This window comes from Sturnira hondurensis, unplaced genomic scaffold, assembly GCF_014824575.4.
Source record: "Sturnira hondurensis isolate 20B ecotype Veracruz unplaced genomic scaffold, ASM1482457v3 Scaffold0004136, whole genome shotgun sequence".
Lineage (NCBI taxonomy): Eukaryota > Metazoa > Chordata > Mammalia > Chiroptera > Phyllostomidae > Sturnira > Sturnira hondurensis.
The window spans coordinates 30,912,554-30,937,278 of NW_028076767.1; the positions used below are offsets into that span (position 1 = coordinate 30,912,554).

The following is a 24,725-nucleotide window of genomic DNA, read 5'->3' on the forward strand; positions in this document are numbered from 1 at the left end:
TCCATCTTCTCAATGGTTCACCATCCTAACTACGAAGCAAAACATTTTCGTTTTCAGTTATTTGAGATTCTTGCTATCATTTTTCTTAGTAGTCCAAGTGCCATTTTCTTTAAATCACCCTGGTACTCGGAGGTACTCGGTTTGGAGGGTGCAAAATGTTCCTAAAGAAAATCGGATCAAATCACTATTTTATGTAAGCCGACTGTGTGCTGGAAAGCGAGACTGGTCTCACCGTCCCATGTTAAAGTCCAGAAAGCCGAGGCCCAGAGAGGTCAAGGAACTCGCCTAGGGTCACACAGCCTGTCGGTGAATCAGCACGCTTCCGGGGAGGCCCCGCAGTCCAGCGGGGAGCACAGGCCAATGAGTCAGTGCGAGAGGACACCGCTCTGCGCACTCGCGCCCCCATTCCCACGCCCTTCCGAGCGAGGTGCCAACTATCTCTTTAAGAAGGAAAGTGAAGACCAGCCGCTTACGCAGCCGCCGGCGAGCCGGGGACTGGCTCGTCCCTTCCGTCCGCTCCCCCTCCCCTGCCCGCCCCTCCCTCCCGGCAGCCCCAGCCCCGGCGCGCACACAGTTAGCGCTTCCAGCAGGGGCTCCGGAGAGCAGTCCGGTGGCCCTGGCGGGGCAGCCGAAGCCATGGAAGCCTCTGCAGGTGATGACGGGACCCTGGGGACCTCCGGGGTCACCCCCCCCAACCCCCCAGCTGCGCCTTGTGCAGCCCGGAGTGCCAAGTGCGGGGTGGGGGAGGGGAGACGCGGACCGCACCGGGCAGAGGAGCGAGGCAGCCTGCCCTCCCAGCTCCGTGGCTGCGGCGGCCCAGCTGTCAGCGGCCGAGGGCTCAGCTACCCGGGTGTCCCCGCCCGCGTTCATCCGCACCTGTCTGTCCTTTTCCCCCACGCCGCAGGTTGCTGATCAGGGCCAGGCAGCTGCAGCAGCGACTGCAGAGGCGCTGCGCCAAGCCGGGCCGAAGTGGTGCGAGCCGGCCGAGCTGCGGAAGGCGAGTGCACACAGGTGAGGAGGCCGCTGCGAGCCAGGAGGGACCCCTGCGCTGCACCGTGGTGGGTGGCGGGCGGGGGCCGTTCACTGCGGTAGAATCCTCTGAGGGCACCGGCTGGGGAGGGGTTAACTGTGACTCATTCTCACCCTCCTTCATTCCCCTACACCCTTCCAATCGCACCCCCCCTGTCACCACCACCACCCTGAAATTCACAACTAGGGTATGCTAATTGCAACAGGGAAGATGCCCAAGGTGGGCAATTAGGAGGGTTTTAGGGTCTACCCTATTCCTATTTGTTTTCCTCTTCCAGCATTTGGCAAACATGTATGCCTCTTTTCTCTTGGAGGAGGAGAGGGATACCTGGGGGTTGGAGAAGGATGGAACCCCACACCCAACCCAAGGTCAAGGGCCGGTGACTGCCTCCTTCCCTTAACCCCCCCCCCCCCCCCCCCCAAGCATCAGGGCCCTGCAGTAGATGTGGAAAAAATGCCCATGACCTCTAGGGTGGGAGATCGCAGCCTCAGGCCTCAGTCTCCCCGAAGCCTCCATGGGATGTGGAACTGAGCTGTTTGGAACACCTCCTGGCCGGGGAAGCCCCATATGTAGCCCCATCCTCAGCCCTGCAGATGAGGAGGGGCCCGGTGACACGCTGCCAGCTTCCTCTGCGAGCTCAGTGGGTCTGGAGGTGTGGGATGGGCTGGAGTTGCTCCCTGGGAAAAGGCCATCTCCGCAGGCCGGGTGGTGTGGGCAGAGTGCGGCAGACTGGGGTTCTGGTCCCTTTGCTTGCTACTAGGCCACTAGTAGCCATTTTAAAATTCTTTAGGCGTGGGTGTCTTTCTGCTCCTCTGTTCAGAGCAGGAGTTGGATTAGATGGTCCATACAATCATAATGTGCCACTCAAGCAGCTCTAACACGTCCGGGGGGCCTCTGTCTTAAAGCAACCCAAGGTTTACACTTGAGTGTATGAAATAAGTAGGGTTTCCTCAGTTGATCTCTTTCAACTCTGGACTTCTCAGGTGGAACACTGACCTTGTGGGTCTCGTGGAACTGAAGGTGTAAGGCAGCCCTGGGCAGGCGTCCCTGTGCCCTCACTAGGGTAACCTTGGTCAAGTTACTTCCCTTCCCATGCTTCAGTTTCCTCACCTATAAATCTGGAAGGAGGGGTACATGTCTCAGAAGGCTGATGTTAGGGTTAAAGGAAACACTTAAAATTGCACCCGTGTCCATGGTGGAGTAGGTCCTCAGAGACACGGGATTTGGGAGACCCCAACTGGGGAAAGAGGAGTAGCTTCTCATAGTCCTCTCCCCCCCCCCACCCAGTCTCTTCTCCACCCCTGTGGATGGTGTCCCTGCCCAGGGGCAGCGAATGCCAGGGTGTGCTGGGCTGCTGGGCTGAGGGCCTAGGAAGCAACCAGGAGACACAGATGTTTCCGCTGCGAGGGCTGTGACATCATTTTAGCAAATGATGGTCCCAAGGAGGCACATAAAGCCCAGCACTGGCTTTGGAAAATCTTGGCTTCTGAGAGCAGAGTCTCGAAGACAGCAGCAGCCTCAGACTCCTGGGTGCCCCGGACTGAGGCTTCCTGATTTCGGACGGACCCACCGCTGCTCCCTCCCCCTCCCCGGGGTCCTGAGCCAGAATCTCCTGGAGAGGAGGCAGCTAAGTTTTTGGTGTCCGTATTTCCTATTCTTTCTCTCCGCTCCTGCTGTCGTTTTCAGCCTCCCATTCACCCTTTCTTGCTCTGGCTTATTCCGCAGTCTGCCTCCTGACAGCATGGGAAAGAAGGCTCCCCATGGCGGGTGGGGGGGCGCATTTTGCTGCTGTACCGTTTGGGCCAAAAGAAGTTGTGCTGTCTCCACCTGCCCTAAGTCCTCCGGGCAGAAGCCCTCTTCCCGCTCTCTGTCTCCAACCTCTAGTCTGTGGCTAGGCGCAAAGCAGGTCTTCAGTAAGTTTGAGGAAATGATGCCCCTAAGCCAACTAGCTTAGGGAGCAATTGCTGGAATGTGTTGTTGGAGGTGTGGGCGAGAGCACTTTGAAGCACAGGGCATTGCACACTTGTCGGCTGTCATTTCTGTTACTAATACTGTTTCCATCACGATCGCCAGCGGCCACCAGTGGTTTTACCCTCTCCTCAAGTGAGGTTCAAGGGGGCCAGATGTGCCTGGGAGAGTGGCATTGTCAGTAAGCAGATGGTGCTAATATGACCGTCAAGGGAAGACAACTGGGAAGAGTGATTCCAGCCACTTGCTGTGTTCGGGGCGGGGGGTGGCAGAGAAGAAGAATCAATTGGCCAAGATGGATGCACAGTAGAAAATCAGAGGAGACCCAGGTCCCCAGTGTCACTCTGCCGCCTCACTGTGTGACCTTGGGCCAATCGCACCTCCGCTCTAGACCTCTGGGCTTCCGGTTTTGGAGGACTGGACTGCCTGATCCCTAAGGTCCCTTCTGGTTCCAACATTTGTTTCTAGTGGATTTTGTTTGGTAAAATTAAGACCAGTATTACTCTCAGTATCGTTGATGGAGCACCAGGCCATGAGTATCACAGGTAATCCTCATGATGAAACGTACCCACTTGAAAGGTGATGAGATCGAGGCTTGGAGAGGTTGACTCTCCTCTTAGACTGTGCAGCTAGAAGTGGCAGAACTCCTGCCTGACCATGGGTCTGTCTGACTCGGAAGAGCGCGCTGTTGCAAAGGTTTCGCTGCCTCCCCGTCAGACCTCGCTGTCACCACTGTGAGCTGTGTGCACTGCACGTGTACGCAGGGGTTTGAGAAGGGAAAGGCGTTTCCCCAAAGTGACCACCACAGAGGCACAGGACCGGCTGGGGGGAAGAGCATGTAAGTCAGCACTGAAAAGCCCTCCTTCCACTGAGAGCCCTGTTGTGTGCGTGGGTGGCGGGTGTCCCTATACCACGGAGGGTGGCTAGAAGTGAATGACAGTCACGACANGCCAAAAGAAGTTGTGCTGTCTCCACCTGCCCTAAGTCCTCCGGGCAGAAGCCCTCTTCCCGCTCTCTGTCTCCAACCTCTAGTCTGTGGCTAGGCGCAAAGCAGGTCTTCAGTAAGTTTGAGGAAATGATGCCCCTAAGCCAACTAGCTTAGGGAGCAATTGCTGGAATGTGTTGTTGGAGGTGTGGGCGAGAGCACTTTGAAGCACAGGGCATTGCACACTTGTCGGTTGTCGTTTCTGTTACTAATACCGTTGCCATCACGATCGCCAGCGGCCACCAGTGGTTTTACCCTCTCCTCAAGTGAGGTTCAAGGGGGCCAGATGTGCCTGGGAGAGTGGCATTGTCAGTAAGCAGATGGTGCTAATATGACCGTCAAGGGAAGACAACTGGGAAGAGTGATTCCAGCCACTTGCTGTGTTCGGGGAGGGGGGGGGGGGTGGCAGAGAAGAAGAATTAATTGGCCAAGATGGATGCACAGTAGAAAATAAGAGGAGACCCAGGTCCCCAGTGTCACTCTGCCGCCTCACTGTGTAACCTTGGGCCAATCGCACCTCCACTCTAGACCTCTGGGCCTCCGGTTTTGGAGGACTGGACTGCCTGATCCCTAAGGTCCCTTCTGGTTCCGACATTTGTTTCTAGTGGATTTTGTTGGGTAAAATTAAGACCAGTATTACTCTCAGTATCGTTGACGGAGCACCAGGCCATGAGTATCACAGGTAATCCTCATGATGAAACGTACCCACTTGAAAGGTGATGAGACCGAGGCTTGGAGAGGTTGACTCACCTCTTAGACTGCGCAGCTAGAAGTGGCAGAACTCCTGCCTGACCATGGGTCTGTCTGACTCGAAAGAGCGCGCTGTTGCAAAGGTTTCGCTGCCTCCCCGTCAGACCTCGCTGTCACCACTGTGAGCTGTGTGCACTGCACATGTATGCAGGGGTTTGAGAAGGGAAAGCCGTTTCCCCAAAGTGACCACCACAGAGGCACAGGACCGGCTGGGGGGAAAAGCGTGTAAGTCAGCACTGAAAAGCCCTCCTTCCACTGCGAGCCCTGCTGTGTGCGTGGGTGGCGGGTGTCCCTATACCACGGAGGGTGGCTAGGAGTGAATGACAGTCACGACAGACACACTGTCTGAGCGCATCCTGTGCGCGGTGCTGTTTTACAGGGGTTCATTTTTTTACTGCTCCGATGATCCCATTATGTGGGCACTGGGATCTCACCCATTTTACAGAGAGAAAGCCGGGGCAGAGAGGCGAGGGGTCTCGCCCAGAGTCACATAGCTGATCTGTTGTAAAACGGAGAAGGCTTTGCTGGAAGAGGGCCATCGGCACTGGGAGTTGGGGAGACCTTTCAGCCTGGGCCGACTCATTGACTGAGCAGCTTTATGGAAGCCAGTTTCCTCTGATGTCGGTGCCCCTGTCCCCCAGATGGGCTGGATGCATCTGCTGGCTCTAAAGCCCTGAATGCCACGCTGGCCCAGAAGGGGAGTGGAGGGGATTCCTTGTCTAGCTAAACATTAGTCAGCATTTGTTTATCTGTTAGTCACACCCTGGATAAGTGCACAGGGTACAGGAAAGACCTTCAGTTTAAGAAGCTCGCAGCTGATGAGGGGAGACAAATACTTAAACGGTCTGGGAACTGTGACGACACTGACATGGGGTGGAGTGGGTCAGGGAGAAGGGTGGTCTTTCCCACTCCGAGGTCAGGAAAGCTTTAGAGAGATGACACCACTGTCATCTGCTTATTTTTGGTGTTGCATTTGTGCATGATGATAATGAGGAGGAGGATGATACATGTTCTACCTAGCTTCGGATATTACCAAACAGTTTTAGAGACTTGGTGGTTTTTGAACCCAAAACGTGGCCACAGACGTCTGAGGGACCACTCAGACTCACTCTGCAGCACATTCTGGTGGAGCTTCCATTTGTCCCGGGTGGGCCCAAACCTTCCCTGCCCTTCCGTGCGTCCAGAGACAGGGCTCTGACATTGCTCTGGGAAAGCCCAGTGGGCACCTGCAACGGTGCAGTAGGCTTCTTCCCATCTGTTCTGAGCCTTCCTCCTGTCTGCAGCACCAGCACCCGGAGAGGTGAAGGCATCACCCGGGATTACTCAGCAGGGCTGGGAGCACAACTCGGCCTGACGGGAATGGCGCTTCTCTGCTGTGTGTAGTCATTCTGCATCCAGGTCACCCGAGGCCCGAGGGGCCATCTCTGTACCGGATGGGCAGCTCGCACTGGGTGAAGGTTGATGCAGGTGCCGTGAAGCTCAAGCCCAAGGCCCTGGGCAGGGGGACGCCTGTGTTCCCTCGGCTGCTTTGCACCTCTTAATAAACAGATGTTTATGAAGCATTTATCACGTGCTCTGCAGTGTCCTCCAAATTGAGGTGCTGAGTCAATCAGGAGGGACTGTCTGGGAAGCAGCCTGGTGCAGTGGGAAGAGCCAGGGCCGGGGAGTTGGGGGACTCCCCTCGGCTCTGCTGTCCCTGCTGCAGGCTCCCTGGGTGGCCTGAAGCCCGGCCCTTGTGTTTCCACACCTGCAAAATGAGAGTCAGAGGTGATCTCTGAGGGCTTTTCAAGCTCTGACTGGCTCACAATTCAGCAGCTCTTGCTTCTGTTCTGTAGCCCCTTTAGGGGGTGCAGGAGTGGAGAGGACACCGATAACTGGATAACTGTAACTCGAGGAAGAATGAGATAACCACAACAAGAGGCGTGAACAAATGCTCTGTGGGTTTGCTGCAGGGAGAGGGCTTGGGAACGGCCCGGTTCAAAAGCCGCCTCTTGGGCGTTAGGATGAGGTGCAGATACAGGCGGTTTGAACCGGGAGGAGCAGCAGAAGCACGTTGGCGTTCCAGGACAGGAGGGCTTCATAGCAGAGCGGTGGCCCCCAGACTTCGATTTCAAATATGTGTACGTTGGGGGAGCTCTCCTAGGTTCGCCAAGGTTTTATTTTGCCTTATACAAACATTCAAACGGCATTTATTAGCACCACGCTCTAACCAACTGTGCTAACCGGCCATCCTCAAATGAGGTTTAGAGTCCTGTTTATCATCACTATCGTATACTGAAAGAGCCTTTTAACACCTCTGTCCCCAAAGAAAGAAGGCTAGGTAATACCAGGGAAGGAAAAGGTTCTCCTTCCAACTGAATGCATTTTGCTTCATGAAACACTCACTGCATTGCCCGTGTTTTGCTCATTTTACCGCAGACTAGTGTCCTTGTGTTTGACTTTGGATTCGGGCTGCTTGGGTTTGGATCCCGGCCAAGTAACTTTTTTTTCTCAGAGCCTCTGTTTCCTCGTCTGAAAAATGGGGAAATGATGCGGTCTGCCTCATAAGGTCATCAGGAAGTCCATACGCCGTAATGATGCATGGAGAGTGAGGGACCGCAAACCCGGTTGTCTACACAGGCAGAACCGGTTCGGCTGTTTGGGGGGTTATAGCAAACTGAAAAGTGCTTGCTTGAAGGAGGCAGCTGCTAGCCGGCTCCTGGGCCCAATGTTCTGATTTGTAAGACAGAGATCTGGATGTTTGTTTGTGACATCTCCTACTGTTTAACATGTGGTCAACTCGGCAACATTTTAAATGCACCTATTAAACTGTGTCTGCGGCAGGTCATCTGTCTGTGTCCTGTGGTGTAAAGTTCCAGATGCTGGACACGTAGTGCCTGGTGGATGTCAGCTGAGCACGGGGGCGGAGAAGGGAGACAAGGCTGCAGAGAGGGGCCTGAGCCAGGGCCTGCCTTGTCTGTGAGGCTGGGCACCGCGTTCCTTTGGCGCCTGGTGATCGTCTGTTTCTGGGCCCGCCGCGTCAAAGGTTCTGTTTGTGTCCCTTTCTGTGGCCCTGTCAGGATTGAGTCTCTAGGGACCGAGGCCTCCAGACACCTCTGTACCCCCTTGAAGTTGGCACTGGCCGGGCTTCCCTAGCCCAGGGTCTTTGGAAGCTCGGTCGGCAGCCTCAGAAGTGGGGACTTGGCTGGCGGCCCATGCAGCCTGGCACAGAAGCCGCCTTGAGAGACGGGCGTGGTGAGAGGCTCTGGCAGGTCCTCCATGGGAGGGAAGGGTGGCTCCTGGCCTTTGGAAGCCACGCTGGCCTTGCTGCCGAGGTCCTGCCACCCTCTGCTTGTACCGTGTGAGGTCCGGGATGTAAGCAGTCTCTGCGTGTACATCTCTGCCACATGACCACCCCAAGGAGAAGTGGGGACCTGGTTGTGGAGGAAGCCCTGAGCATCCTCAGAGAAAGCCCTCTCGGAGTTCCGGATTAGTAGGAGGAGCCGCCCTGACCGGGTCTCAGGGCATCCTGGGATTCAGATGGGAGCCTCTAATGACAGTTTATACTGTGTGGCTCCAGTTAATCAAATATTCATCAGGCGCCTACCGTGGTACGGCTTTCCCCGGGCCACTGTGGGGAAAAACGCAGAGAAGTATTTACATCTCTCCATTCTAACAGTATGCACGGAGCATCCGGGCACTGAGATGCAGTCCTACCCTCAGGGGGCTTTTTGGCCTGGTAAAGGTACACAGAGGGTGCCCAGGGCCTGACTCATCAGAATATTAATGACAGCTGCCATTGGGTGTGCCACTGAATATGGGGCACTAGCCGTGCAGTACCGTTTCAGAGGGTGGATATGGGGATTGAATGCAGGGCACACAACGCGCTGCCCTCCACACGGAGATGCTCAGGGAGAGGGCAGCGGCGTGCGCGTTAACCTGGAATGCCGCGCAGTTCCGGAAGCAAGGTCAGGACACGTATGGGTCAGAGAGAACAGGAGCCAGCTGACAGTTCAGGCCCACTGAGCGCGTGGCACGTCAGTGTACAGGTGAGGACTCGGAGGTGCGGAGAGGGTGTGGTTTGCCCAGTTACCTGGCCCCTGTGCAGTGGAGCCTCCACGTCAGTGCTGGGCTGCTTGGCCTGGGAGCTCTGCTCTCCCCTAAGCTGTGTTGCTTCTAAACTAGTGATTAATGATCAAAATAATGAAACTACCACACATGGATGGTGAAGCACAGTTCCACTGGTGAGGTAGGGGGTTTGTAGTTGAGAAAACTGGGACTCCTGGAAAGAGGAAACTGGCCAGAGTTATATGTAACCATGGAGCGGTGGGGTCGGGACCTCAACCCAGGTGTATTGGACGTGGCTTCCCACACTGTCGGGACAGAATAGTCTTCAGGGGTTAAAGAGAACTGTCTGCAGATACTCAAAGTGCAGTCACTGGAGGGCACCTGGGCTGAGCACAGAGGTCTGGATATTCTAAAAGGAGTTCGTGCAAGAGGGATGGAGTTTGGAATGGCTGTGCTTGACAGTCTTGCAGCCCAGAGGATCTGGAATTCCGGTAGGACTGGTCACAGGTGTTACGAGTGGTGGGTGCCACTGGTGTTCCCAGGAGAAAGAATAAGTGTAGGCTGGGGCTATCTAGGAAGACTTCCTGGAAGTGGAGGAAGGACTAGTGCAGGATCTAAAGGTCTGGCAGAGTAAGGGCTTAGGAAAGGGAGAGGAGTGGGAACAAACCCTAGGGAAGTGAGTGCACCAGTCTGGCTGGGCTGTAGGGCTGGTGCCCCTCAGCAAAGGGCATCACCCTGTTCTCTTGAGATTTTTAAATGGTGGGAATGGAGGCGTAGTGAATCCTGGGTCTTGCCCAAAGTCTCCTTCAGAGACCAGTTTGGCTCCACTTCCACCTTTCACCTCTCCTCATTGTACCACCCAACTCCCTCCTGCCTCCCTTTCAGAAGTGGCCGACTTTGGACACTGAGCTCAGCTGGGAGAAAGTCACGCCAAACTTCGCCTCTGCTGCGAAGGCCGTGGGAGAGCCTAGGACAGACAGCCTAGGCCATCTTCTTCACATTTGGGGTGCAGAGCCAGAGTCGGGGGAGGCTTGGCTCCTTCTACTGAGGCAGCTCTGGGCCTCCTAGCAGCTACTTGCTGCTGAGGGTGAGCACTAGCTTCCGAGTCTCCAGTTCTGCTGCCTGTTAGCCTGGGATCTCAGACAAATCCCTTACCCCCGGGGCCACGTTCCATCCTCCAAAGAGGGTCTGCTAGGTCCTCTGTGTCGGAGGGCCTGGAATACGGCAGATGCCCCCTCTCCACACACCTCAGTTGCTTCCCTGCCCCTCTGCAACCCAGCTCTTGTGCAGGCTAAAGAAGACAGCTACGCTGCACAGCAGGTGCAGGACGTGTACCTTAGAGCATCGTCCTGCAGCTCTGCGGAGGGAAGTACTGTTATGGAGGAAACGGAGTCACAGGGAATTTAACAACCCACCCACAGTCCCACAGCCGTTACGTATGGCTGAGCTCCCAAGTCCCTGGCACCAGGGCCTGAGTCCTCCATGACCATCACCCTTTTCCTTCCTTTGCTTCCTCGTTCTTTCTCTCCCTCTTTGTCCTCTCAGGCCTGTGGATATCCATTCCTCCCTCCTCAGCCCTTAGCTGGACTCGTAAGAGTGATTTTCCCAGCCCAGGGCCTCACTGGAGGGAGCCTGCCTGAGACCTGGAGAAGAGCATTGGAAAGCTTTGTCACTTCAGAGATCTCCCTAAGGGGCCCTCAGTGCATTCTGCCCCAGGTCAGCAGCCCTCCCTCCCTGGGCCATTCCTTTCCACCTCAATTACTTTCACTCACCCCGGTTCCCTCTGCCTCCAATTTTCTTCCTGTCACCACTGTTGTCTCCCATGTTCCTGTCTGTCTCAAGGCCCAGCTCAAATGCCATCTTTCACGGCCTCTCTCCGGACCCCCACAGCCCCTTCTCAGAGCCGGGGCTCTGAGGCACCATGCCATGCTTCATGCCATCAGGAGGTGGACAGCACCTGACCTTCCACACATGCCCCTTCGCTGCCCTGCAGGGACTGGCCCTGCTGGGAGGTAGCTGGGCCCAGACTGGAGCTGCAGGCCAGCCAGAGCTGGCTCCCTGTTTTGTGGCTTCCTTCTGGCAAGCCCCTCTCCACTCCCACAGGAGGGGGCCTCTCACTCTGAGGGTCCTGTGCCTGGGAGGCGAAGAGCCTCAGACTTTGGTGGGCCTGGCAGGAGCTTGTCATTGTGAGGAATCCCAGAGGTGCTCATCCAGGTGAAGGAAACCAGGATCCAAACCTAGATGGCGGCAGACCCTTTGCCCGGAGAGGTCAAAAACAGGAAAGCACGGACTTGGGAGCTGGACACGCCTGGCTGCCATCTTGGTCTCTACCACGGACTTTCCTGGTGACTGTGGGCAAGTCACATAGTTCTCTGACCCTTTGTTTCCTTGGCAGTGAAAACAGGCGTCCTAATCACAACCCCGGCCTCTTCGGAGCAAAGCTGGCATGAGAGTTAAACTAGACTAGAAATCCCACATGTGTGAGCACCCTGCACAGGGTTTAGCACACAGTAGGTGCTTCATAAATGGCATACCCTTCCATCCACAGTCAGAAAGAGAACTTTATAACTTATCTAGTTTTCCAAAGGTCCATTGCATCTTCAGTCAGTAGTGAGCTCCCCTCTCACCGGAGGTATTCAAACTGGGCCTGAGGAATGTTGTTCAGAGAAATGGAGCTTCGTACAGATGGCTGTTGGGCTTTGAAACCTCCATTCTTCTCTGCCCCGAGTGCCTGTGATTCCGTGAGGACTTGACTCAGATCTCATTAGTCAGTTATTAGAAATCGACTAACGGGGTTTGGTGTGGATGCCCGTTTAGCACAGAGAGAAGGGTGCTGCTGGAGCTGGGTGTCTTCCGAGAGGTGCCGAGGCCAGAACCACGTTCAGGCCCGGGAAGAGCTCCGACAGGTCTTGTGAAGGGTGCCTGGCTGGGGTGGTCAGGGCACGTAGCTACATGTGTGGGCTGAATTCCGGGAGGCTCTGCCTGCTGTGAATGATAGAATGAACCGCCTAAGGCTAGGACTGTATTTGACTTACCTCTGTTTCGTGGTGCCCAGCTCCAGCCAGGTGCACAGGATGTACTCTGGACAAAATAAAACGAGCAAATGCAAAGGAGCCTTGGTGTCTGTAGCAGGTCGAATCCTGGCTCAAGTTGCTCTCAGAGTAACCTTAGAGGCCAGGCGGCAGCTCCGTACCCCACACACGTGTGCGCGCGCCTGGCTTCCTGAGTGAGATTTGTCCTGCTGCTCCTCCTCCTCCTCCTCCTCTTTCCCCTTCCCCTGCTTCTCCTGGGCCAGCTTTATTGAGCTATTGTCAGCGCACAACAAGCTGCACGTATTTAAAGTGTACGATTCGGTTTTTACATAGAATGCAACTCACAAAACCATCGACACAGTCAGTGATGAACGCCTCCATCATCCCCAAACGTTTCCTCTTGCCCCTTTGCAGCTCCTCCCTCAGCGCCTTTCCCCACCCCCGCCCCCGCCCCCGCCCCCGGCACCCACTGCTCTGCTCTTACTGTGGATGACTTCGCAGTCTCTAGAATTTTACACAAATGGACTCATACAGTGTGCACGTTTTGGGGGGTCTGGCATCTTTCCCTCGGCATAATTATTTGAGATTCATTTTCTGTGTATCAATGGTTTATCCCTTTTTATTGCCGATAGTACTCCACTGCATGGAGGGATAAGCCACGGTTCATTTATCTCCTCATTTGTTGAACATTTGGAGGTGTTTTAAGACATAAAGCTGCCAGGAGCATTTGTATATAACTCTTTCTGTAGGAATATACTTTCCTGTTCTCTTGGGTAAATGCCGAGGCGTGAAATGGCTGAATTCTTCAGTAAATCTGTAGTTAAGTTTCTAAGAAACTGCCCAAGTGCCTCCGAAGCGGCTGGGCCACCAGCACAGGGGAGCGCAGGTCCTTCCACGTCCTCACCAGCACTTAATCGTAACCATTCCAACAGGTGCGCATCGTAGTTCTTCGTGGCTTTAGTTTGCATTTTTCAATGAGTAATGATGCTGAGCACCTTTTGTGGGCTTATTTGTCATCCATAACTTTCTTTGGTGAAGTGTCTGTTCAAATATTTTGCCAACTTTTAAACCTTTAAGTGTTTGGTTGTTCGTCGTCTTATTATTGTGTTGTAACAATTCTTTACATATTACAGATGCAAGTTCTTTGTCAAGTATATATTTTGCAGATATTTCCTCCCAGTCTGAGTCTTGCCACAGAGGGCCCCGTGGGAGCTTGGGGCTCTGTGCATACGTGAGTGCGTGTGTGGATGTATGCATGTGAGAGAGAGAGACACGCAGAGAGAGACCGGCTTCTGAGAGACTCCCACTCTGGATTCCGTTCTTCCCCACCAACGTCTAGAATCACGGAAAGGCAGGGCCCACAGGTACCAGAGTTCACGCGTCTCACCAGCTTCACTTTGCAGACAGGGCATCTGAGGGCTTGAGATCCCATGGGGCGCAGGCCAGAGCTCACACAGACCTCCGACCTCCCGCAGGAGCGGGCCCTGGGCTGGATGCCTTGGCTTCTTTTACTCCTGTGACTCCGGGTGAGTCAGGAAACTTTTCCGAGCTTCTCTCACCCCGGCCGTGAGACGGGCATGGCAGTGACTGCCTGTGGGTGAGCGGCTGGGGCGACCTTCTACCTGACCACCCCGACCTCAGGCACCATCTGTTGCCGTCCAAAGGCCTTTGGGAGGCAGGGGCAGGCAGCCACGCTGGGCCAGGTTGGGGATGTGCCGGCTGCAGCAGACAGGCCTGGGAGCCTTACCTGCTCTGAGGGCGTCTTCACCGCTCCTGCCGCCGCCCCGCACGGCTCACCAGCAGCACACACACTTCAACCAAATACTTCTGTGTGGGTGAGTGTGCACATGAGTGTGTGAATGTGTGTGTGCATGAGCGTGTGTGTGCATGAGCATGTCTGTAGGCTTAGGAACTCTCCAAAGACCGTCTCCAGGTGGAGGTGTGTGTAAACAGCCTGTGTCCTGTTGGGGTGAGAAGTACTCCAAAAAGAGCGAGTACAGCACCCTCCCAGGTGGGGAGGGGGGCAGATTCAAACTCCATGTCCCATGAAGCTATGCCCAGGTGTCCGTGCCTGAATTGGCCTTTGGAAAAGAAGCAGGTAGAGGAACCTTGGAAGGGTTTTCTAGGCAGAAGGCACCACGTAGGCAGAAGCATGGCGAGCCCACAGTGAGCCCGGGAGAGGATGTGCGGGGGGGTGGGGACAGAGCTGACAGGACAGCAGAGGTCAGGTGTCACGACAGCTGTGTGAGGTGGGGGGTGCTGTCTCCATTTTACAAATGGGGGCCCTGAGGCACCACGAGACCAAGAGAGTGCGGCCTTAGACCTGTGTGTCAGCGGCAGAGCTGAGTGTCGTGGCCCCACTGCTGTGCTCTGTCTGCTGTGTCCCTGGGGAGACGGCTCTTCCCACGGCCCTTTGTCTGGTCCCCGGCTGGTGCGTGGGACTCTCAGGACTCCAGGGCACCTGGCTGGCCGCCTGGCTCCCTTCAGCAGGCGTAGGCTGGGCCCTGACTCTCAGCGCAGCCCCTTCCCAGCAGCTGGGAAGACTCGCAGCCCTTGAACACATGGTGCCCACTTTGCGGGCAGCACTCACAGGCTGCAGGACCACTAGCCAGATTCTCAAGCGCAGGCATCGCCACGGACAATGCACAGGCCACTGTCGCTCTGGGGACTTGTGTGTGTTAAACTGGCTATATTGCCACCCTTGAACAAAAATGGGGTTCTGTTATTAAGGGAGGGGGCACTGAACGTTCGGTGGGCAGCTATTAGCCTCCATTACCCCCACCTACCCAGAGGCCTGGGCACCACCACGATTCTGCCCTGTCCCACGTTGCCCACAGCCCAACGCCCTGGGGCCCTGGAGAGTCCACCTCCGATGTTTCCCTCGAGTCCATCTTTGCTTCTCCCCCGCTCCTCCACCCCCGGCTCGCTGTCCTGGTGCCTCTCATCAGAGCCGGTTCACGGTTGTCCCCTGTAACGTAAACCTGACCTTGTCATTCCTCTGCCCAGAACTTCTTCCTGCAGGCTCAGACGGCACTCCCAGCCTTGCACCCTGCTCCTCTACTGCCCCACACTATCTGGTCTGCCAGCCCCTTGGGGCGCACCCCTTCATGCCTCTGCAGGGTTACCCCCATCCCCTGAATGGAGTGCTCCTGAGCAGGCAGCTGTGCATCCATCCCTCGGAACCCTGCTCAAGGGTCCCTCCTCCTGCGCTCTGCACCTGAGACTCTCGCCCTCCTCCACCCAGCCCCTTCCAGACCCGATTACTGGGACTGTCAGAGGAGGACCCAGCACAGTGGACACTGGGTGAATGTGGACGGAGATGGCCCTCCCAGAGCTGCCACATGGAGAAACGCTGCCATCATGAGAGGGAAGATGCTTCAGGGGGACTTGCTTTCGGTCTTGGAGCTGGGCCACTACTGAGACAGGTCCGTCCTGGGGGGGCCTCAGTTTTCCCCTTTGCCACAGGGCCGAAGAGAGAAAGATCATCTGGGGTGATGCTTGAGTGTGAACTTGAACTCCTTGCCTTTTAGGAGGCAAGGCTAAATGCCAGTGGTATTGTCGAGTGGAAAACACAGCTGATGTGCCCGTGATGGGGGAAGGGGAGTCAGCCGGCAACTCGGCCCTCTAGGAAAGCACTTTGCAGCGTCTTTATACTTTTTGACCTTACAAATCCCCTGGGGACCCATTCTGAGGAAATGAATCTAAATATGGAAATATAATTATGCACAAAGATATCTATTATAGCATTCTTTTTGATGGGGGAAAGTCTAAATATTCCGCAGAGAGGGAGTGTTACCTACAGTGGAGCCATGAAATGAAATGTTACAAAGCCCATAAAATAATTCAAATAAAGCATATACCATATTATGGGCAATTCTTACCCTGTGTTAAATTATTTTAAAGATACCAAGGTTCATATTTACCATGAACTGTATGGCTTTAAAGGTTATAACTGTATGAAGCTACCCCCCAAAAGAAGTTTCCTTCTGTGCCTAGAAAAAAAGCTAGAAGAGACAGCAAGAAAATTAATCAATGGTTTATCTCTAAGTGGCAAAACTGGAAGTTTTTTTTAAAGGTATATGCTACTCTTAGACTATAATAACTACTGTCATAAATATATTTAACATTTGAAAAACACCCAGGCAGAGGTAAGGGAGCACGTTTTAATTCATGACCTTCTTGGGATGAATTATTCACTTGTCTCTGGACCTGGGTGTATAAAATAAGGGAGAGAAGCTAGTCGGGCAGTGTGCCCCAGGCCCTTCGCCAAATTATCTAATGAAATCATTGCCGTTGAAACCCTGTTTTGCAGGTGAGGGAGCTACAGTTCCTGGTCAGTCTGCTCTGCGCTAGGTTCCCAGCTGCAGCCTGCCTGAGAACAGCGCCTGTGCGCTGCAGGCCACCCCGGGGCCCCTGTGATTGTGGTAGTCCCTGCCTGCCCCAGGTGGGGGCCATGGGGGTGGGGGGAGGCAGGTAGAAGGGACACCTGAGAACACTGTGTCAACAGAGCCTTGCAGGAGTTCCTCTTACTGGGCGGGGAGGTCGGGGCGTGCCAGCAGGTGGGAAGGGGAGTGGTTTGCTGCCTGCAGCCAGAGCTGGTGCTCACTACTGTGCCTCTCTAGCCAGCAGCCTTTTCCTGCACGGGATGTCCCCCTTGGCCCAAGTCCCCTGTCCTGTCTTCTGGGCCTCCTAGTGCATCCCGGCTCCTCGAATTAAGAGCTGCAGGCCTAGGGCTCCAGGGCTAGGCAGCTACCACAGCAGCCCAGGGGCGAGAGCAAGAGCTCCCATAAAACGAGGGCGCACCTTCACCATGCTGGAGTGAGATGCACGGGCTGCAGGATCTTTGGAGTTCTTTGAGACAAGCTGGAAATCTGGACCTATTAAAATATGAAAGCTCTCAATCTGTAAATGCTGACTAAAATTAAAATACATGCGCGTACAAGGAAAGTCGTCTACGGGCACGATGGGAACTGTGGGCTGCTGGTCTGGGACCTCTGCGGTTGCCTGCCTCTGAGCCCCTCTGGCTTTGACCCTGTGGTTCCGGATTCCTGCTGCACACACCCGCTGGAGATGCAGCGCTGGGCAGAAGGAGGCCAGGCCTGCCAGAGCAGGAAGGTCAGTGTGCCAAGGAGAAACAGGCCCTGAAATTGGCTTTCCTGGGCCCCCATACACGCCCTAGGCAAATATGCAGGCCTCATAAGGCTCTGTCCTGCTGCCTGCCAGACACTGTCCCAGCTGTGGCTTGTGGGTTGCTGTGTGCCGGAGGCTGTGCTTGGCAGCGTGACCCCACTTCCTGGTCATGGCAATGATTAACCTCATGTACAGATGGGGAAAGTGGCCCTGAGTGTGACTTGGCTGAAGGCGCCTAACGCCTGGGAAATCCATGCACCTCTGAGTACCCACTGCACGCATGTGTGATAGTCGTTCGCCCCAGTGGAGAGCACGCAGATGAGTGTGATTATGTGTGCACATGTGCATGAACACAACTAGACCTAATGTGTGCACCTCTGTGGACTGGACAGATGTGCCCGGTACAGTCAGTGCTCCCTGTCTGTATGGCTGTTCTGCAGAGCTGCGGTAGACCCTGACCTAGTGAGTGTGGACCGTTGCTCCTGAGAACACAGGGCCAGGTCCCTGTGAGCCTGGATGCAGCAGCTTCATCAGCTGATCAATACCTGACCTCATTTTCTGTGTATTTCTGTTTAAAGATGCCTTCCTCAATATAGAGTGTTGATTCATTCATATTGTGCTCACGCCAGCAGCCCTGTAATTTACACCTGAATGGAGCTTCTCTGACACATCTTCTGCGTCAGGCATGTCTCGGGGACACTAGACAGCATGTCAGCCCTGTACCCTTGGGCCACATTAAACAACCACGTCACCAAAAGCACGTGACATTGATAGACCGTAGAAAGGAAGCTTGTTGAGGGACTGAGAAATGAAACAAGCAGGTTGCCTTGTTCCACCTCAACGGAGAACGTGGGCATCAGGCAACTCACATGGGTGTCAGGCGTGCCCAGTGCATGTCCAAGATTAACACGCAGAACCATGGGTGCTGATTTGTGGGTTCCCAATAAACTGGAGGAAGTGGGCGAATGCAGAGTGAGAATCTGCAAATCAGGATCAGCTGTGTGTCTTTCCCCTTTTCTCTAGGGCTGCCGTCGGGGTTTGGGGTTGACTACTTGGATTTGCTGACTGCAGGTGTCATTTGGAGGGGCCACCGGCATCGGTTCTGGGTCCCACTCGGCGTGGCCACCGACTTGCCGGGCACCCTCCTGCAGGTTCACTGGTCTCTGCAGCCTGAGCTTCCTCAGGGGTAAAATGGAGAGACCACCCTCTAGCCTGGGGGGCTCCATAGGAGGGAACTGAGAGAACGAATGTGGAGCCCACTCAAAGCGGTGCCTGGCCAGATGCTGATGAAATGACAGCCTGGAAACCATGCCCCTCGAGTTCTTGCTCCATTGGAAGACGCCGTTATTGGGAGTTTAGCACTTGGGACCCTGCTAGATGCTGAAGACTCAGAGGTGACCAAACCCTCGGGCTCATAATCTAGGAGCAGAGACAAGCCACCCACATGGATACTGTGTGTTAAGAAAAAAGCGATAATCCTATGAACAAAGAGGCACCGAGCTTTTTTTGCCCCTTGTTTGATTTAGGAGCTCACCCTCATATGGGTGGCGTCGTCAGTGAGTGTACACCTCTATGTTGACTCAGAAATATTTACTGAAGGCCTGCCATGCCCTGGGCACTGAGAATTAAATAAAGAACAAAATGGGCAGAAATTCTTGCCTTTCTGGAGCTTATAGCCCAGAGGCAGTACTCAACATAAATGCGTAAACATATTGGTTGTTGCTAAGAACTGGGGAGAAAATAAAGCATAGGAAGAGAGAGGCGGGGCACTGGGGGAGTGAGGTTTGTAATTTAAACGAAGTGGGCGAGGTTGGTTCACTGAGAGGGTGATGCTGGAGCCAAGACCTGAAGGGCAGAGGGAACAGCACATGCGAAGGCCCTGAGTGCACGCACGGGCAGCAGCTTGGCTGGAACAGCGTGAATGAAGGGCGGTGGTAGCGGGTCAGAGGGAGAAGGGGGCGGGGACAGGGGGCGGGGCTTTACCTTAGCACCAGTAAGGACCTGGACTTCTGTTCCAATCCAAGAGCTTTCAGTCTCCCTCACCGCGAGAACAGATGGGAGCACTGGAAAAGGTTTTGAAGGGAGGAGTGACATGATCCGATTCATATTCTAGAAGGATCCGTCTGGCCACTGTGTCGAGGTGGCGGGGGTGAGACTGCCATGTCGCCCAGGACAGAGGTGGTGGCTTGGACCAGGGAGGGAGCGTAAGGTGCTGAGTGGCGCCACATTCAGAGCAGGAGTTCCTGTTCCGACCAAGTCACTTTAAGATGCCCTGTTGGATCAACGTGGCTATGGGCTGGAAACTCTTGTTTAGTAGACAGTGATTGGTTAGTGAGTTTTTTTTCCTGCTGCACAGCGCATGCGTGAGAATGACTGTGCAAGAACCGTGAGTGCTGACTCCAGGGTTGCCAATTAACTGGAGGGAGTGGGTGAATGCAGAGTCAGAATCCGCAGATCAGAAGGATCAGCTGTGTGTCTCATCTTGTCCTGGGGCTGCCCTCAGGAGTTGGGGTTGCTGACTAATTGGATTTGCTGAGCGCCATCTGGAGGGGCCGCTGGCATCAGTCCTGGGTCCCACTCTCGGCGTGGCCACCTACGTTCTGTGTGCCTTGGTGCAGGTTCACTGGTCTCTACAGCCAGCGCACCTAAGTAGGTATAAACAACTCTGTAGTCAACGACCCCTGAGATACAAACTATTACAGTATTTCAGATTAAGATTTTGGAGTGGGATAAAGATGTAATTATATATAAAGAGCACTAAGAATAAGACTGTACGTAGGTGGCTCTGGCCAAGTGGTTCACTTGGTCGGGGCCTCGTCCTACACACCAGATGTTCTGTGGGTTAGATCCCTGGTCAGGGCGCGCACCTAGGTTGCGGGTTCAGTCCCCTGTCAGGGTGCATATGGGAGGCAACCAATCAGTCTTTCTCTCGCACGTCAACATCTTTCTCTCTCTTTCTCCCCTCTCCCCTTCCTCTCTCTAAAAATCAATAAGCATATCCTTGTGTAAAGATTTCTTTAAAAAGACCGTATTTGGGGGAACAAATAATCAGTCAGTGCAAGGCATCAGGCACACACTCTCACTGACCGCGACCACACTCACAACAGTGGTGATCCACCCCACCTTACAGAAGGTGCTGGGGCTTAGTGAGGTGACGTTCCCACTACCATAGAGGTAGTACGCGGTGGAGTTTGGAATCCAAAGCCAGGCGTATCTGAGCCCAAAGCCACAGTTTCTTTCTGTTAGGTTAGTCGGCCTCTCAGCAACAAAGGGCTTTTTAAGTAGGACATAGATATTTATTTTCTCCTTTGAAAAGATTTTTCAAATGTTCACTTTAGCTCAATTAACGCACATGACAGCTTCTCCAGAGAGGGAAGGCTTCTTGGAAGAGGGGTTTGTACTTTCCAGACCTCGGCAAGCCTGAGCCGTGTGGGATCCTGTTGGAGGCCCTGGACCTTAGCAAAGGCAAATGAATTCAGCCTGACGTGGGAAATGCCACGGGAAAGCAGCTGGACAGGAGTCAGCCGCGCGGATGGCCGAGAAGCTGGCAGCTGGGGAGCAGAGATCTGGGAGCAGAGATGAAGGCTTCTGACTCCATGGGTAGCAACTCCACCCAGAGCCTCCAGGAACCGCGAGGGGACAGATGAGACTTGGCTTCCGACAGGAGCAGCGTGTCCAGAGTGCTCGGCGGGACCGGGATCAGCTGGCTTTCAGCCCCACGCGCCTGCGTCTGTAGCTCACACTGTGGCCTCTGGCAAGTCCTCTGTCTTTTGCTTAGAAAATGTGGCAGTTGGACCGGATTGTCGTGAAATGCCAGGAGAGGGAGAGAGAAAGGAAATGAATGGGAGTGAGTTTACGGGGTTCCCAGTTTGGAATTCCCAGGAACAGGTGAAGCTCTCTGATTTCAGAGTGAATCAGAAACGACCTCCATGGAAAGGGGCAGTGGTCCCGGGCAGACGGATACATCGCCACATGCCCATAGCTCTCTGGCCCTTGCGTTCCCCAGTCCTTCTCCCTCAAGTCAGTGAAGCACAGCACTCACAGGGCGACTTGGGTGAGCTCTGAGGGCGTCGTCTTTCCTCTGCCTTAAGACCTCCCTGGCAGCCCTCTCCCCTACAGCAAACCCCATGCAAAAATATTTCTTTTAGCATCCATTTGAGGGGGTGCTTTATTTCTCCTTAAGAATTGGTCTGCTTCCCATTCCCCCTTAACCACGAGAACAAGAAGACTGGGCATAATTTCTCATTTTGCATCAGTGGCCAGGAAGCTCGGAGTCAAATCTGAACCTTGTTGTTGCTGCTGCCACGGCAATGTGTGTGGTGGGGCTGTGGCCTTCCTGTCCTCCTGGGCCTCGGATTCAATGTCTGCTTTACAAGGCCTGTGTGCTTTGTGAGCTGCCTGCGAGTTGGTGAGGCTCCTCCTGTCTGGCCTCTAGGCTTTCCTTCCATGACTTCTTTACTCATAAAGCTGCACTGTGCTCTTACTTTATCACACTTCCGCCTGGATCCAAATGCGAGGGAGGGGTGGGGGCTGGGGTGCAGAAGCTGCGTCCCTGGAGTCAGGAGGGACACTCCCAGCCCAGGCTCCGACCCCGCTTGCCAGGCCACCTCAGACAAATCACAGGCTCGCTCTGGGGGCTCAGTTTCTCTCATAAAACAATGGGCCATGACCAAGTCTACCCAAGATCCTCTCCATTCTAGAATTCTGAGAGTGTGTTAGCCCTTGTTGGTACTTGGGATGAAAGCTGGGAGGGCACCAATGCAAGGACCCTGAAAACCAGGACAGAGATCTGGGAAAAGGGGAGAATCCATAGAGATGGAGCCCCATCTTCTTCCCCCTCCTGTGATGCCTTAGGGCTGGCACCTCAGGAGCCGGGGCAGGTCCAGGAGCCGGGCTGAGGCTTGGCAGCTCCATCAGCCGGGAAGCCCAGGAAAGCATATGCTGCAGCCAAGGTCGATGAAGGGCCTCCATCTGCCGGGAGCCACTTGCCAGGCAGCCACCGAGCTGGGACGGGCCCCACGGTTGCTCTGTTTCCCCACGGCTATCTGCAGAGGGGCCGCCCTAGCATGCAGCCGGCTGGCAGGGGCATGGAAACCAGCGTTCCACCTGCTGCTTCTCCCCGTGCTGGAGGCCTGCCAGGCATTGCCCTGGAGAGCCACCCACGGCAGGTGGCCTGGCAGAGGTGCCTGGAATTTCAGACTCACCCCCTGGGCCTGCTCTGACCTCAGGGGTAAAGCAAAGACTATCTCTGGAGAGGAAAGGGAGAGATCCCCCCTTCAAGAAGTGGCGATTGGAGTAACAAAAAAATGTTCAGTCTTTCAGTTGCCCAAGAATGTCCCCCATCCCTCCATTCCTTGCCTTGGCTGGATCCCGAAGAAATAGGCAGGGTCAGGAGGGAGATTCTCACCAGATACACAAGGCAGCTGAGACTGCAAGAGGTTAAGGTCCAAGGTCCCAAGAGGGACCATGCAACGTGCCTTGGGGAGCCAAGGGCCTCTCAGTGGTGGGCTGGCACAGGACCCAGTGGGCGTACAGACTGGGTCACAACAGCTGTTGGAAGAATGGAGAATCGTGGTCCTCACGGCGAGGGCTCCTCCTTGGCCCCTGTGGCTGATCATTGGAGGAACAGGGAAAGACTCATCAGTCTTCCTCGCCCTGCCTGCCTCCTGGTTCTGGGAGGTCTGCTTTTCTGGAAGCACAAGGAGGCCAGGATGTAGGGCTACAACCCCCTCCTCTCACCATGGTCTGAGAGTCTCCCGGGAAGGTGGAGTTTTCCTCTTTTATGCAGCCTTTAAATGACATGTGTCCCAGATCTCCTGTATCGTGAGACCTTCGTGGTGCAGTAGCGGCGCGTGCACTCGTGACCTGGAAGTCCATGGCATGACCTTGAGTTATCTTACGACCTGAGCAGCCTCGGGTTTCCCGGGTGTCACACAGAATAGGCTCCCCCTGGCCTCCCTCCCCAGGGGGTCAGATAGGGTGTGCATTTGCAAAGCCTTCCAACGGGGTGGCCTCAGTTGCTGTCCCCTCCAGGCCAACCTGGAGTCAGGGTGACAGGGAAGAGCCCAAAGTCAGCAATATGGAGGAGGGCTGGTTCTAGTCCCTGTCCCATCCCGTCACCATCCCGTGCAGCTTCCTTCCCCTCCCTGGACCATGCTGTCCCTTCATAGCTGTTCGGTTAAAACAGACAGTTTCTAGATTTTTAAATTTGTTTTTATGGAGGCATGAAATTCACCTTTTTAAAATGTATAAGGCAAGGGTTTTTAGTGTATTCCCAAAGTTGTGTATCCATCACCACTATCTAATTTCAAAACATTTTTATCAGTCCAAAAAGAAACTTCATACCAATTGAGCCATTTCCTATTTCTCCTTCCGCCAGGCCTTGGCAGCCGCCAATCTGCTCGCTCTCTCTCTCTCTCTCTCTCTCTCTCCCTCCCTCCCTCTCCCTGTGGATTCTCCTGTGCCGGAAGTTTCCTGTAACTGGAATCATGCAACATGCGGTCTTTGTGTTGGCTTCTTTCCTCTAGCCTAAGGTTTAGCCCGTGTTCGTGCGTGAGGTAGAACGCATCAGGACCTCATGAGTTGTCGTGAGTAAACGATGTTCCATTCTGTGTGCGCACCCCCCTCTGCTCACCTGTCGTCCGCTGGCGGGGACCCTCCTTCCGGCTGTCGTGAATAGTGTCACAGTGAGCGTTCCTGGGCGGGTTTCTGTTTGAACCCCTCGTTTCTGTTCTCTGGGGCGCGCACCCACTGGTGGGGTTGCTGGGTCACGTGGCAACTCTGTGTGGCAACTCTGAGGAACCACAGACTGTTTTCTGCGGCAGCTGCACCATTTTCCATCCCACCAGGGGTGCGTGAAGGTTCCCATTTCTCCATGTTCTCACCGAGACTTGCCCGTCTTTTTTATCATGGCCATCCTAGTGGACATGAAGTAGTATCTCATTGTGGGAAATAACGTGTTACGTAGGTTTTTAACCCACAAAACTTTTGTAAAAAGTGATCTTCCTTCAGACAGTCCATACGTGGATCACAGGCAAGAGGGGCCTCCTCGGGTGCACTGGGGAGGAGGCTGGGACTCGCCCCTCAGCAGCCCAAGAGGCTTGTTCTCTGGGGGCGAGACCTCTGGGCCCCGTACCCTCCAAGCCCTGGAATCCAAGTCTGACTGCCAGTCTCAGCCTGGTTGCCGGGGAAGCCAGACAGCCTTGGCCCCACTGCGGGCCTGCCTTGCCATTGTGTGGGGGTTGCCACGGTGAGGAGGAGGAGGGGTCCAGGGGCTCCCGTCTGTGGTTCCAGCTCCGGGGGATGCTCGGGCAGGAGACACGAAGCAAGCTGGAGAAATGCCACCCCTGCCTCCCTTCCCAAGGCCAGGAAGAACGGTCTCAGGTCTCGTTGACAGGGTGGAAGAATGTGGTGGCTGATGGGGTCTCGAAGCCAGTGGAAGGTTTACTGAGCTCAGCCCTGAGTGACCACCCCAGTGCTAGTCCTATGAGAGCCAGAGCGAGGCAGCCGACCACTCCCAGGCTGGTCCTTCATCTCCCACTTCTCTCTGCATTAGCATTCTAGGAGCGTCAGCCCCACCGGGCACTCTGCTGTGTGATGGGTGGGATGTTCTGCATTCCATGTTGCCTTGGCAGCAAGGCAGCATGGGAGAGGGAGAGGACCCCTCCCCCATCCCTGCCCCCCCAGGGATTCTATTCTGTTGGTTCTGATGCTCTGCTTTTGAGCCACGGAGGCTTGAGTCCTAGACTCGAGTCCGTTCCCTGGGCTGGATTTTAGGGTAGCT

The 24,725-nt window shown here is 54.9% G+C and overlaps 1 protein-coding gene across 3 annotated transcripts in view; it reads left to right on the plus strand.

Annotated features, from left to right (window-relative positions):
• The first annotated feature begins 536 nt into the window (after positions 1-536).
• Positions 537-24,725, plus strand: part of SNPH (syntaphilin) — a 39,905-nt gene continuing 15,716 nt past the window's right edge. For all 3 annotated transcript variants that reach the window (XM_037044271.1, XM_037044272.1, XM_037044274.1), the window contains exons 1-2: positions 537-652; positions 905-1,011. The gene's annotated coding sequence lies outside the window, so the exon portion shown is untranslated. The remainder of the gene's footprint in view (positions 653-904; positions 1,012-24,725) is intronic.